At 44.0% G+C, this 14,185-nt stretch overlaps 1 long non-coding RNA gene across 1 annotated transcript; it reads left to right on the top strand.

The window, feature by feature from the left end:
• The first annotated feature begins 1,003 nt into the window (after window positions 1-1,003).
• On the top strand, window positions 1,004-2,579 carry LOC129540496 (uncharacterized). The gene is made up of 3 exons (XR_008682665.2): window positions 1,004-1,256; window positions 2,030-2,125; window positions 2,379-2,579. It is a non-coding gene; the product is annotated as an uncharacterized LOC129540496 (long non-coding RNA).
• The last annotated feature ends 11,606 nt before the right edge of the window (window positions 2,580-14,185 follow it).

The raw sequence follows: 14,185 nt of genomic DNA on the forward strand, positions 1-14,185 counted from the left end.
CTTATTTCCTCTCAAAATCAGCAATGCAAGGTAGGGGGAATGGCTCCCTGATACAGAGACGAGGAAAGCAGAGGTCAGCCAAGGCTTATTAACTCACCCACTTAACTCACACAGCTTGTAAGCGGCAGAGCTGGTCAAATCGTTGACTCTTGGACTCTAAACCCTTTGCTTCCTGAGTCAGAGTCCCTGCTGGTAAAGCAGCACTCATACACTCCAGTTCCAGATTTCAAGTTATTGTCAGAAGCCCTCTTAATTCTAGTGTGTTTGGAATCCTGTCTTCTGAAACTTCATGTTTGTCAAGCATACATAAGACTTCCTTCGATTTCTCTGCAAATTTTTACCAAATAAAACCATAAGCACTTCCATAGCAACATTACAACACAAACATGGTGTAATCTTTGTCCACTGCAGTACACAGTTTGAAAAGTTTTTTTTTTAAATATATAAAAAAAAACCAACTACATCTGTATACAGTTGAACTGAACCCCATGGCAACAAATACAAACATAAACGAGGGCTCTTTAAGCATTTTCTTCTTTTCTTTGCAGGTAAGGGTTTGAGAACATCAGAAACTGGGTTGTACCACTTGTGACTAAGCAGAGCCCCAGTTCGGTGACCGAGGAGCCGCCAGGGCGACGCGGGCCTCCTGCAGGACAGTGGCCCCTGCCTGCTGCGCGCGCGCCACTCCCGGCCCGGGAGCCCTGGCCACCGGCGCTTGACGCACGCGGAGCCGCGGGGGCCGCGGACCCGGCCTCTTGGAACCTGAGAGCGGTTCGCAAGATGAGCCGGGTCAGGTCCCCGGGGGAGGCCGGGCGCCACCCGACCCGCAGGAACGCGGGTGCCCATAGGGGAGGGGCCGGGATGCGGGCACATCCTTCCGTTGCCGCTCTGCCTCTGCACCCCCGGGCGTGGCGCCGGCCGGTCCCATTTCATCCTCCCCACGAACCTCCAAAGCGGTGTTGCCATGAGCCACGTTCACAAACGAAATCTTCCAGCCTCACGGACGATCTGAACTTGCCTAAGCCCCCTCGGCTGGGAAGGTGGAGTGAAGGGATTTGAATACAGGACTTTTTCCCCCCTCTTCTTCTTCTTTTACTCTATTTCGCTTGGCTCCCGACGTCTAGGGAGCCAAGGACGGTAATTCGCGCCCCTTCGAGCCGGCTGTCGTGACGCTTCCCGGGGCAGTCCTGGGTGCGCCTCCTGGGGAGCGCTGGGGCGGAGGCATCGGCTGCGCTGAGTGATGCAAGTAAAGGCGGGTTTGTCAGTCTGAGGTCCCTGCTTCTCTCCTCTGATTCTCCCTCCTCCCAGAGCCCCAGCTGTTTAAGGCTTTCTATGTCTTGACAAATGGCGACACTACCGAAATGAAGAGAATCCCAAACAAACTAAGCATCTGGGGTTTATGCAGTGATTTATTCTCGTTTCCATAGGGAAAGGCCCAGCACGCACCAGCTGATGGGGGATGGGTGTGGCTGTCACTGAGTAAATGCTATTCTCTGTGTTTCATTTTCATGAGCCGGAGAGACTTATTATGGGCAGGTGCTAAAACCTGAATGTCCTTGGCTGCTTCCTCACTGAGCTTGTGATGAGGTATCTAGTTGACTGCTGAGGGGGTGGGAGGGGGTGGGGGTGGGTGGGTTGAAGAACATCCAAGTGATGATAACAAGAAAACCTCCCATTTCTGAAATACTTGCTAGCTGTCAGGCACTCTGAGAAACCCTTTAGAGCATTTCATCCTGACAAAACAGGGGAGGCAGATAATACTGTTTATTCTCATTTAACTCATGAGAAATCCAGCGCTCTCAGAGGTAATCTGTTATGCCCCAGATCCTGCAGTGGCAGAGCGGGTTCTGCTCAGGGCTTCAGACTCCAGAGCCTGTCCAGCAGCGATTTCCCATAGAGGAGGGTGTTGGTTAGTGGCACAGTGGTGTCTGACTCCTTGGAGAGTCAGATATATATAGCCCACCAGGTTCCTTTGTCCATGGGATTTCCCAGGCAGAATACTGGAATGGGTTGCCATTTCCTTCTCCAGGGGATCTTCCCAGCCCAGGGATGGAACCAATGTTTCCTGCTTTGGCAGGCAAGAGAGCGTGACCGAGGGAAGCCACTCGGGGAGCCCCAGAAGTGGGTGAGTGTGTGCTCAGTCGTGTCTCCTATGCCACCTGAGAAGGGGGTAGAGGGCCACTCCAAAAAGACACCCATAAGACTGTGCCAGGAGAGACACAGACTTTCAGGTGGTCTTGAACCAGCTTTAGGACATGGTGGGGGAGGAGGAGGAGGAGAGGAGTGGGAACACCCCCGCTTCTTGTCTGGATCCAAAGAGGGGATCCAAAGTTCAGTCAGGAAGGTTCTTTATTTAATCAATTGTTTTTTGTTTTCAGAACTAAAGTGGAAATGACCCAGTGAGGAAGGAAAGTGAGCACCGCCTGCCCTGGCCACACAATTAAAACATATACGCCGGCCAAAGGTGCATCACTCCTCTGCCCATCTCTTCAGAGTGAGAAAGGCTCTTTTTGACCTGGAAACCTATTAAAGCATTCCACTGGGGGAATTCTCTGCCCCTGCTGGAGGGACACTGTGAGAAAATCTTGTTCTTTAGAATGCAGCCACACAAAGTGTTTTGTGCAAATACCGAGTCATGATTCTATAAATGTAAAGAAGAATTAGGGATGGTATGTGAACAAAAGCTGGACAGAGGATGCACGCCCAGATGCTGTCTTGGCCAGGTTGCAGTTTGAATGATCTAATGTTTTCTGGCTCCTTCTTGCTTTGCTTTTCCAATTTGGTTTGAATATTTGCATTGCTGTATTATTTTCTCTGTACAATTGCTGTTGTCTGTACACAATTAGGTCATTTTCACAGTTGGGTGAGGAGATACTTCAGACCTGAGATGAGCTGCAGCTGCTAGCTGATTCCCTCCTGGGATGTGTAATTAGATTCCCATCCTATTGGTCCCAAAGACACTACCTGCACCCAACATTAATGTAAGCCATCTAACCAAGTGGAAAGAAACCATGACATCCCTTTGTAATGGTGGCTAAGCACATCTTGTCTCCGTAAGTTTTGGGTTAATTTGCTGATCTAGTCATCCTGTTCTTTGTGCCAATTCTAACCTTGTATTGCTATGCTCCAGACAAGAGAAAGGACTGTTTCCTGGAAGCCTGTGGCTTTTTGGTTTGTGGCAGGTCTGCTGAAGACCTGGTTAAGGGAGAAGAAAAGGAAATTAACAGGATGAGGAGGAAGGGCCAGCTGCCTCCAGAAGTGCACGCGGAAATTCCATGTAGATGCTCAGGTCAGTACAGAGGCTGGACTTCAAACTAGGACTTTGAAGAGAGAGAAAGGGGATCCCAAAGGAAAGGAGGCTTATTTGGCAGGTGAAAGCTGATCAGGGCCATGTCCACAAAGTGCTCTACAATGCCCCACTGGTGTAAACTCTCATTGATACACACTTTACTGATAGAGCTTTCTCAACTACGTGGAGTTTGTGGCCCTTCGGTCAAGGCCAGGGCTAAAGTTGACGTCCATGCTACTACTTTGAACTAAGGTTGGGCTGAACAAATGGAAAGGACATGTATGATAGTCACTAGGGAAGCCCCCTGACTCTTAACATGCTTCATAATCAGACATGACTGTGCCCAGCTTATTGAATGGGCAGGACGGTCTTTCTGACTCAGCCTTCTCATTGTTTTCTGCTTGCTTCCTCTTTGGTGCCCTAGGTCTGAATCTGACAGTGGCCTTGCTGGTCCTCTTTTCTTTTTTCCGTTTTATCTGGATCACTCGTTCACCATTAATTTACTAGCTATTTGATCCCCTTCTGTGTGTCAGACTTGTGTTAGATGCTGGAGTTACAAGTGAGTAAGGAGTCTTTGCTCTCGTGGAGCCTGCAGTCTCAGGAGGGACACCAACCATGAGTGTGATAGGGAAACCCATATTCAGGTGCTGAGTGATGGCTGAAGGATGAGGCAGCCAACCCTGAGAGATGGGACACCTTATCTAAGCTCTCACAGATGGCTGATGACTGTCGAGTTGAAACTAAAGAGATCATTTGGGAATAGAAACCTGGCCTCCTGCCATCATCTCCTTCCAAGGCACCACACTCACGATCTTCTCTAATTCTTTCTCATCCAGTCGCACATGCTTAGAACTTACCCTTTTCTCAAAACTGAGCTATTCCTATCTCAGTAAAATTCATGTTTGTCACTAAAGCTAGGTGTCTGTCCTATCTCTAAGAATTGATGTGCCGATAAGTTGAGCTGACAGACATAAAAGTGCTTTGAGAACTAAACCCAATACAAACCTAAGTACCAAAACTACTATCTAAAATATTCAATACATGAATGCATCAAGGGATCAATCATTAATTAATACTAGGTTCTGTGGGGGCAGGACATGTCTTCATATACAGGATGGCCCCATCTCTAAAGGAATTTCTGGACAAGTTGATGGTACAGGGTTAAAGAGGGAAGAAAGTAGGCATTTATTGAGTACTTATTGTGTGGTATGCAGTGTGCTACCTGCTTGTCCTTACAGTATCTCAGATAATCGTCACAACAATCTGGGAGGTTGGAGTGACTTTTCTTAATGTATGGATGGAATGCCCTCTCCCAATCCCTGTCTATTCAGGCACAATGTAGCATAATAGCTAAAAGCCTTGTAACAGGACTCAAACTTCTTGAATTCATATCCAGGCAATGCTAACTACTTTTGGTATGACTGAGCAAATTACTCAGATTCTCTGTACTTCAGTTATAAAATTGGGATGATAAGAATGGTGCCAATTTTATGCTTTGTTGTAAGGATAAGATACATGGGAAGTACTTGCCACAGTTAGTACAGAGTAAGCACTAGATAAAAATTAGGAATTGTTGTTATTATCCAGCTCCAGTCCCTTTTTATCTGCAAAGCCTTCCCAGATCCCCCATCAGAACTGATCTCTTTTGCTTCTGTAGCCTCACATCACTGTGGGCATGCCTTAGCACATTCTTATGTGTACAGGGTTATTAGTGTCTGGCACAGAAAACACATTCAATAAATGTCAATGGTTGGATGAATGGATGTTTCTGTCTCCTCAATCTCTCTCCTATGCTCATAGAAGGAAGGTAGTATTGTGTTTCTTGCTATAAGGCAGACAAAACACCCAGATGTTCTAAATAAAATACAACAAATATACTTTGAATGCATGGCCAAACTCTTGTGTAAATTAGGGAAATCCTCATGGACACACACACAAGAGGGACTGGAATTCAGAGAGGTAAACTGCTACTGAAACTCTGCTGCTTTGGGAAATCTGACTATCTGGTGACTTTGGGGTTTGGTTTCAGGCACTTTATGGAGGACAGAAGACAAGGCATAGTGTCTTCAAAAGATTGGTAAGCTGGAGTGAGATGTCTGCATAAAAGTGAGACTCATGAGGGTAGACTAAGGGGAAAAAAAAAACCAACCCTAAGTGCATGAAGAAAAACAAAAGAAATGTCTGTCTTGGCCTGGGCTCATAAGATGTTAAAATCACAGACTTCCCCATCACAGATTTAGAGTTTAAATTTGTATTACCTGCATGGTCTGGGAACTATAGCTAAAAATTAGTTTAAGTTGGTCCCAGATTGGTAACAAGCCAGAGCACCTGGCATCTTCACTGGAGGGATAGTCACCAAGGTCTCACTGAAGTCTAACAGATAAAGCCCCACTGAACATGAGATCACAATCTAAAATTACAAATCACACTAGGAAACAAGCTACAATGAGTGAAAACTAGTAGAAACCATAGAACTAGACATTACAACAGTTATCATATATGAAATATAAATTGCTTAAAATGTTTAAAGAAATAAAAGGGGGAAACAAAAACATGAAAAAGAATAAATAAAATCTAAAAGACCAGGAAGAATTGAGAAAGAACCAAATGCTACTTCTGGAAATAAAAAATACATAATTATTAAAGTTATAAATATGGTGAATACATAAAAGTAGAATAGATACAGATAAAAGGAGAGTTAGGGAACTGGAAGACAGATGTGAAGAAATTGCTCATGATACAGGAAAAAAAGGGAGAGCTAGAGAGACAAAGAAATGTGAAACATAAGATGTTAAAGGAGTCAGAAGAAAAAAAATAGAATATAAGAAAGGCAGCATTTAGATAAAATGGCTAAAGTTTCCAGAGTTCAGTTCAGTTCAGTCACTCAGTCATGTCTGACTCTTTGTGACCCCATGGACTGCAGCATGCCAGGCCTGCTTGTCCATCACCAACTCCCAGAGTTTACTTAAACTCATGTCCATTGAGTCAGTGATGCCATCCAACCATCTCATTCTCTGGTGTCCCCTTCTCCTCCTGCCTTCAATCTTTCCTAGCCTCAGGGTCTTTTCAAATGAGTCAATTCTTCGCATCAGGTGGCCAAAGTATTGGAGTTTCAGCTTCAACATCAATCCTTCCAATGAAGGACTTCCAGAGTTAAGGGCAGGAAATAGGACTTGTTTAATTTTTGAATCTAAAGCACTTTGGCAAGGGCCTGACACACAGTAGATGTCCAGTAAATGTTGAGTTGAATTGACACATGTGCTGTGGAACTTGCTTGTCCTTTACTTCATACACCTATTTATTTTAAAAATATTCACTAAAGATACAGTTGTGAACAAAAGACAAAATCCTTGTCTTCACTGAACTTATGTTCTGGATGAAGAAAACATAATAAATTAACAAATTAATATTCAAGATACTTTAACACTGTAAGAAATGTTATGAAGAAAGTGAAAGGGTCATTTAATAGAGAGACTGGGAATAACTTCATTGATGAAGTGAGAGCTCAATGTTAAGAAGTCAAGTGAAGACATTACAAGTGAGTGATACAGTGAGTGCAAAGGCCCTGAGTGAGAAATAACTTGGCATTTTTGAGGAAGAGAAAGAAGTCAATGTGTCTAGAGCTGACACAAAAAGTGGTATGAGATGTGATCTGAGAGATGGGCAGGAACAACAGTATTTTCCCCCTTGAGAGCAGCATGAAGTCACTGGAGGGATTTAAGCACAGGAACAATCTATTCTGCCACCCTGCATACTGTGTGGTAATAGACTGTAGTGGTAGCAAGAATAGATTAGGGATCCCAGCTAGTGATTTCAGTCATTCAGGCAAGAGATGACAGCAGCTTGGACTAGGATGATGGCCATGAGTATGGAAAAAAGTGGAGGGACTCAGATATATTTTGGAAGTAGAAACAGGGTATTTGGCTGGTGGCTCAGACAGTAAAGTGTCTGCCTACAATGTGGGAGACCTGGGTTCAATCCCTGGCTCGGGAAGATCTCCTGGAGAAGGAAATGGCAACCCACTTCAGTATTCTTGCCTGGAAAATCCCATGGATGGAGGAACCTGGTAGGCTACAGTTCATGGGGTCGCAAAGAGTCGGACACAACTGAGCAACTTACTTTATTTCTTTCACTTTCTTTTAAAAGGTGAAGGAAAGGGGAGGCGGGATTAGCATGACTGTTAAATTTTTGGATTGAGTGACTGGGTGAATAGCCGTGCCGTTTTCCAGATGGAGAAGAGTAGAAGAGCAGTATGTGGGTGGGAGTGTGGTGGGAACATGAAACAGGAGTTCTTCTTTGTGCATGTTAAGCTTGAGAGTCCTGTCAGATGTCTGAGCCGATACTGTATATGAGAATATGAAGAAGCTCAGGAAAATGAGCCCCAAGCCAAGGAGTGTTCCTATTTTGCAGCTTATGTTTCCTTCAAGATCCTCCTATAGTGTAGGTATGGATGGGGGTATGCATGGGGGACTGACCACTTTTAGCTACAGACTCTGGGAGCAGGTTCAATGGAGCTCTGGAGTTTAGGAGACTCTTTTGGCCCCATTGCTTAACTGAGCATGGGAGCTTGCAGTCTTCCAGGCCCATGTAACCCTGATGATTTTGGTAGCTGCTGTAGTTTTAAGGCAATGTGCTTTTTGAGGGATGTCAAAAGTCTGAGTTCAGAAACGACTCAGTGACAAACTCAGGCGGTTCTTGTGTGGGGAAGGGTGGAGAAGTTATCATGTCATCTGGCTCCCACCCACTCCCGCCCACTAACTCAGAGCATTGTATCTCAGAGATCCAAGAGAGTCAAGTGTCAGGAATATGACGCATCAGAGATACAAAGGAAAAGGAGATCCCAGCATGAGTTAATGACCGAAGAATGCCTTAGCCCATTACATAAGCGAAAGTGAAACCTCTGAGGAACAAATAAACAAAGGGTATCATATTGATATAAAAATACAAGAAGCTCACTCTGTGGTTGCTGACATACATCACTGCGGAAACAGACTCATGTCCGAAGTGACTATGGTTAAACTTGGAACCACATGACAGGAGTTTTAGGAAGTTCTGAAGTAATCAAGAATAACTTGAACCAAATAGCTTTCTTCCCCAAGCTTATGGCTTTGAGAGAAAGGACAAGGATTCCTCTCTGGAGAGGAGGGACCACAATGCAAGGGGACCAAGTGACTCAAGGTATGTTATTTCATATAAAAGAAGGAAACTACTGTCGCCGTGGAAAATGACTGTAAGTTGACGGCCATTAGTCAGGATTCAGCTCTAAAATCCATGAGACTGTGGTAGGATTCTTTTCTTCTCAGTTATGCATTCATTCAAGCTTGCTGATAAATCTTTCTCCTTTCATTTCTTAGGAAAACCAAGACTGTTACTTTGATCCTATACCTTACCATGTCGCTCAGCCAACTAGGAAACTCAGAGTCAAACCAAGGCCCATCCTTCACTAATAAGTACAGAAAACTTTAGGTAAATGTAGCTTGAAGTCCACGTCATTATTGGATTAACTTTGTTTTTAACCCTTATTTTTCTTTCATTCCCCATTTTATGATTTTTTTTTTTTAAACAATGTGTTTCACATACCATGTGTTTTGGAATGAAGTAGAATATAAGAAAAAAATAAATAAACTTTCTGCCCAAACAAGGCAGCATGAAAAACAGATACCTGGTGGTGGTACAATATCTCAATGAACAGAACAGTTCTAATTGCTGTCTGTTAGACACCTACGTCAGTATCATTAAGTTCATTAGATAGACAGGAATCTTGTTGCAGCTATAACATGATGGCACATTAAACGTTCGTGAACAAAAGAGGAGGTATTCAAGGTAAGATGGGCAGAGCCAGTGAAAACAATCAGCTGTGCAATTCCAGCTCCTTTAGGAGTTGATTTCCACCCAGCCTGGGAAAGGCTTCCAGAAGGAACTCCTTTGGCTGCCTAGGTGGTTCTCTTACAGAAACTTGGTTGTGTCCTAGGTACGCTTCGTCCCTCAGCTCCCACCTATTGGGACAGACCAGACTGTTGTCCAAACCAATGGGTGAGAACCCACCCTTGACCTCTGGAAAGGTTACTTTGCCTGCTATCTGATTATTTATTTACATGTTAGCAGTTTTATTCCTTTTTTCTGTTTTTAGAAAATGAAAAAGTAATTTTTTAAATCCCAAGAGTAAGAGAAGGGCAATAAAAATTCAGATATACCAAAATATATAAAACATAAAATCAAACTTCCTTTCTTTTCCTCTCTTCTCCCCTTCCAATGCACCTACCCAATTGTCAAATGTAGCCGCCACTAACTGCAGTGCAAACACACCTGGATCTTTTCTGTACACATTCAGACATCTTTACATATACATACATGTGCTTATAGAGTCTGTGTATAGCTTTTTTTTCTTTAAAGAATTTTTCTCTTCACATTATTCTATAACTTGCTTTTTGCAGTCAGTAAAATATTGTGAACTACTGTTCCATACATAGCAACCACATTCTTTATAATGGCTACTGAATGAATCATGGAACTATACCAAAATGTATTCAACCTATTAAGGAACATTTAGGTTGTTTCTAATATTTTGATAGGACAGATTAATGCTGCATTGAGCATTCTTATACATGTATTACTCTTTTTATTTCTAAGAGTGGAACTGCTGGGTCAAAGGGTATACATGTATTGAATTTTGATAGGCACTGCCAAGCTGTCTTCCAGAAAGACTGACCAATTTGCACATCTACTAACTATGGAAGAATGCCCTTTGTTCACATTCCCATCAACAATGGATATTGCCTGCTTTTTTTCCTTTTTCTTTTTTTTAAAATTTTGGCAGAACTGATTGGCAAGAGCATGGTACTTATTTTAATTTGTATTTACCAGGCCAGTAGTAAGTTTGATCACTTTTAGTCTTTTACTATAGGTACAATGAAAGACAAAGTTGAAGGAGTGGTTTTAATGTATTTCTTTTAGATACAGATGACCAATCCAACGTGTAATATTTTCAGCTACTGATCTCTAAGAGAGCTTCCTTTTGGCTCAGATGGTAAAAAATCAGCCTGCAATGCAGGAGACCTGAGTTCAATCCCTGGGTTGGAAGATCCCCTGGAGAAGGGAATGGCAACCCACTCCAGTATTCTTGCTTGGAGAATCTCCATGAACAGAGGAGCCTGGCAGCTACAGTCCATAGGGTCACAAAGAATCGGACATGACTAAGCTACTAAGCACAGTTTAAGAAGATCCACATTTGAATGTTACACATTTCCGTGTTAAGAAAGTCAGTCATAATTGTACTCCCAAGGTCAAATTGCATGTGATGTTTATTCTTGGCTTTACATAATGGCTTTGGCCCAGAACATTAAAAGATGTCAGAACTATATTTTGATTATTTTCCCTTGTGCCAACATTATCACGCTAGCAGTTACAAACAACAGAAACAACTCTGACCAAATTATGGATAATAAGTTTATTTTGTAATGGTTGAGAGCCCACAATTGGGCTAATTAATGGGATGACTTACCCCCAGAAACTACCTTGGTGGTCTCATAGCAGGCATGGTATGGCTGGAAGGTCTCCACACAGCAAATGTTTTAAATTTCTTGATCTCTATGCTCAAGAGTCTACTTCTAGGAAGAAAGCATCTATTGGCTTAACTTGGGCCTCAAGGGAAGGCAGGCTCTTAATTACAATCCCAATAGACTGAATCCAACAGGAAGCGATCCTTCTTCAAAAGAAAACTGGGGTATTGTTAGCGAATGAAGTGGATGCTAGTCAGCCAAAACCAAAACAGAACAAACAAAACCATCCCCTACACTAATCTTTCCAACTGCCATTTCTTCTCTTCCCCTTGTAAACCTTTCAGTTCCCACAGTCTTCATAGATCATCTTTCAGATAGCATAGCAGGCTGCTTATATCCAGAATGGGGACCCCATGGGGCAGAATAACAGAGACCCTCTTATTCAACTTGCATCTTGTGCTATGCTTTCTCAAGTATTTCCTCCTATTCCAGCCCTGGGATCAAAACACTTAAGTCAAGACTTCCCTTGTGGTCCAGTGGTTAAGAATCTGCCTTCCAATGCAGGAAATGAGGGTTCGATCCCTGGATGGGGAACTAAGATTCCACATGCCGTGGAGCTACTAAGCTTGCTCAATACAACTAGAAAGCCCAGGTGCAGTGACCACTGAAGTGCTCCAGAGCCTGTTGGGCTTCTCCACAATAAAGAAGCCCAAGCATCGCAACTAGAGAAAACCTGCACACCAAATGACGACCTAGTGCAGCCAAAAGCAAAAAATACACTGAAGTCTTAGAATAAGAAAGTTTTTCCTGAGAGTTTATAATACTGGCTTTCTCTCACTCTGCATTTTACTTGGTTATCCTTGAATACATAGAAATTCTGTGTATTCATTTATTTACTCATTCATTCATCCAATTTCTACTTATAGAAAGCAATGCTGTGCTATACATTGTTCTAGGTGCTGAAGGAACAGCAATGAAATGGAAAGACAAGGTCTCTGTCCTAGTAACAGATGATGCTGGAAGGAGGAAGCAAGGCTGGAAATTGGACTTTGGATTTTATCTGAAAAGCAATATAAAATACTTAAAGGTTTTGGACAGGTAAGAAATACAATCAGATTGTATTTTAGATACATTATTTTAATTTGTACTGTAAGTCCATAGAGAATGGACTATGAGGCGATAGGAACAGAAGCCAAGAGACCAGTCCAAGGACCAGTGTAGTAGCTGGATGAGAAAAGATGTTAACTTGGACTAGTTTGGTGGCCAAAGAGAAAATGAGTTGTGGACAGAATAAAGAGAGATTTAGAAAGCTGAATGGATAGGTTCGTGTAGCTGGTTGGAGTATTAGGGAAAAGGAAAAAGATAATTCTGATATTTCTGGTGTGAGCAACTGAATGGATAGTGATGACCCGGGGGAGCTGGTTAGGAGGAAGCAGAGAAGAGAATGAACCAGCCGTGTGTTACACTGAGAACGTGTGTGACTGTCACGTCAAGTAAGCAGTTAGGTCAGGTCTGAAGGTCAGAAGAGAGATCCAGTGGTCACTGAACCAAGGAGTTAGCAGATGCCCAAGGAGAGGGTGTAGATTGAATAGATGGGTCACCAACACTGAACTCATATCTTAAATAAAGGAACTCTGGAATAGTTTGCCTTAAGAACTGTCTGTTTCCCATGGAGCCCCACATCCGTTCTTTTCTGCTGCAGTTTTTTTCAGTCGCCAGCCCTGCATGTAAGGAGGTTACTAACTCAAGCAACACTGCTGGTGGACTCGTTTGGCCCAGATCATAGAAGGATTCTCAACTAAATCTGTTCAGTTCCACCTTGTTTGGAGGGACACATGTTCCTCATCATGCCCACATCCTCACACAGACTGTCCAGGTAAGTCTCCCACCTTTGGTTCAAGGGCTTACAGGTTTCTGGGGCCATTGGACACAGGGATACACAGGCTATGGGCTGTTGTTGGTGGGATGGTGGGTCTACCCCTTGATGACATCCCAGCCCTGAGCCCTTTTTACTCTATTCCTCGGTCTTCATGGCAAATCAGAGGATCCTCCTCCCTCCACACCATCCTCTCTGGTGCCACTTGACCCTCTCCTGCCTCCTTTCCTCACACCGGCACTAGGACATCCAGTCATTAAAGATGGAAGGATCGTATATTCAGTGGATCCTTTGGGTCTTTGTTTCTGTTTCCATCTGCAGTGCCCTTAGGTATCAGGCAGAGAGAAGGGAAGGGATACACACAGGAAGCATGTCAATAGGCTGAGAAGTTTGCTACACTTTCAGATGACAGCTCACCTACAGACAAGATGGTTCAGGAATCAGCTAAGCGCTGGATTTCTTAATACTGCCAGGAGTAACTCAGAAGGCTGGGGATATGGCTGGAAAGATCAGACACCCAAGCTGTTGAAAACCACAGTTTTGGTAAATACATGCACAATTTAAAAAATGTATTTGCAAAAATCTAGTTGCCTCCAGTCCAGCCTTCCCTATTAATCAAAGGATTTTTTCTTGAGCTCTGTGGCCCAGTCTATGATCCCAGCTCTGACCACTGCTGCCCATGCAGGTCTCAATGAATTTCTCTCAGAGTCTCCAGACTGCCTTGTTCCTCTTGGGACAGTTTTCGCCGAAGCTGAGCAGCCTGGCCCCCAGCTGTGCAGGGCCCTCTCTCCGGTAAGAGGAAACGCTTTCAGCTTAGTCCATTAACACAAACATTCAAAAGCAAACATTCAAAAGCCACAGATCGTGTTCACATAAATAAAACAGGATTGAGAAAAGCTTCACCCCAAGAAACCAAAAGGGTGTTTTAAAAAACTGCCCCTGCCTTCCAAGTAGGCAGGCAGCAAAAGCCACAGCGATTCCAAAGCGTTGTGTGCTCCTTAGAGCTGGGTGGCTGCAGCCACAGGCCTTTGAAGAGGAAATGCCAGCCCTGGGACAGGCAGAGAGCCAGCCCCCAAGTCCTGAAAGTACCAGAGAGAAGCTGAAAGCAGCGAAGGGGTAGGGGGAGCACAGCTGGGAAGTGAAAAACGGGAGGAAGGTGCAGGGAAAATAAACGGGGAGGCTCTTCCCAACTGGGCTCCCCACACCCAGGCCAAAGAGTCAGTAGACAGAGCAATTCACTGTGCCCCTGAGACAGAGCTGGGCACGGAGAGGCCAGGGCGGCGGGCACAGCCCAGAGTGACTAAGGCTCCGCGGAGGGGTGTGTGTCCTTGCTGAGGGGTGGAGAGGGGTGGTGGTGTCTGGGCTGAGAGATGCCTTCACTTTGAAAGCTTCTGAGGAAATTAACTTTACAAGGTGCCTCCCTGTCTCCCAGAGTTATTAAAAGAAAGGAGGGAGCAAAGAAGAAATGGAAAAATGGTAACACCTCAGGAAGGGCTGAATGATCCCAACTGAAGGAAATGG

The sequence above is a fragment of the Moschus berezovskii genome, chromosome 4 (assembly GCF_049115385.1).
Source record: "Moschus berezovskii isolate FMDL1 chromosome 4, NW_MosBer_1.0, whole genome shotgun sequence".
NCBI lineage: Eukaryota > Metazoa > Chordata > Mammalia > Artiodactyla > Moschidae > Moschus > Moschus berezovskii.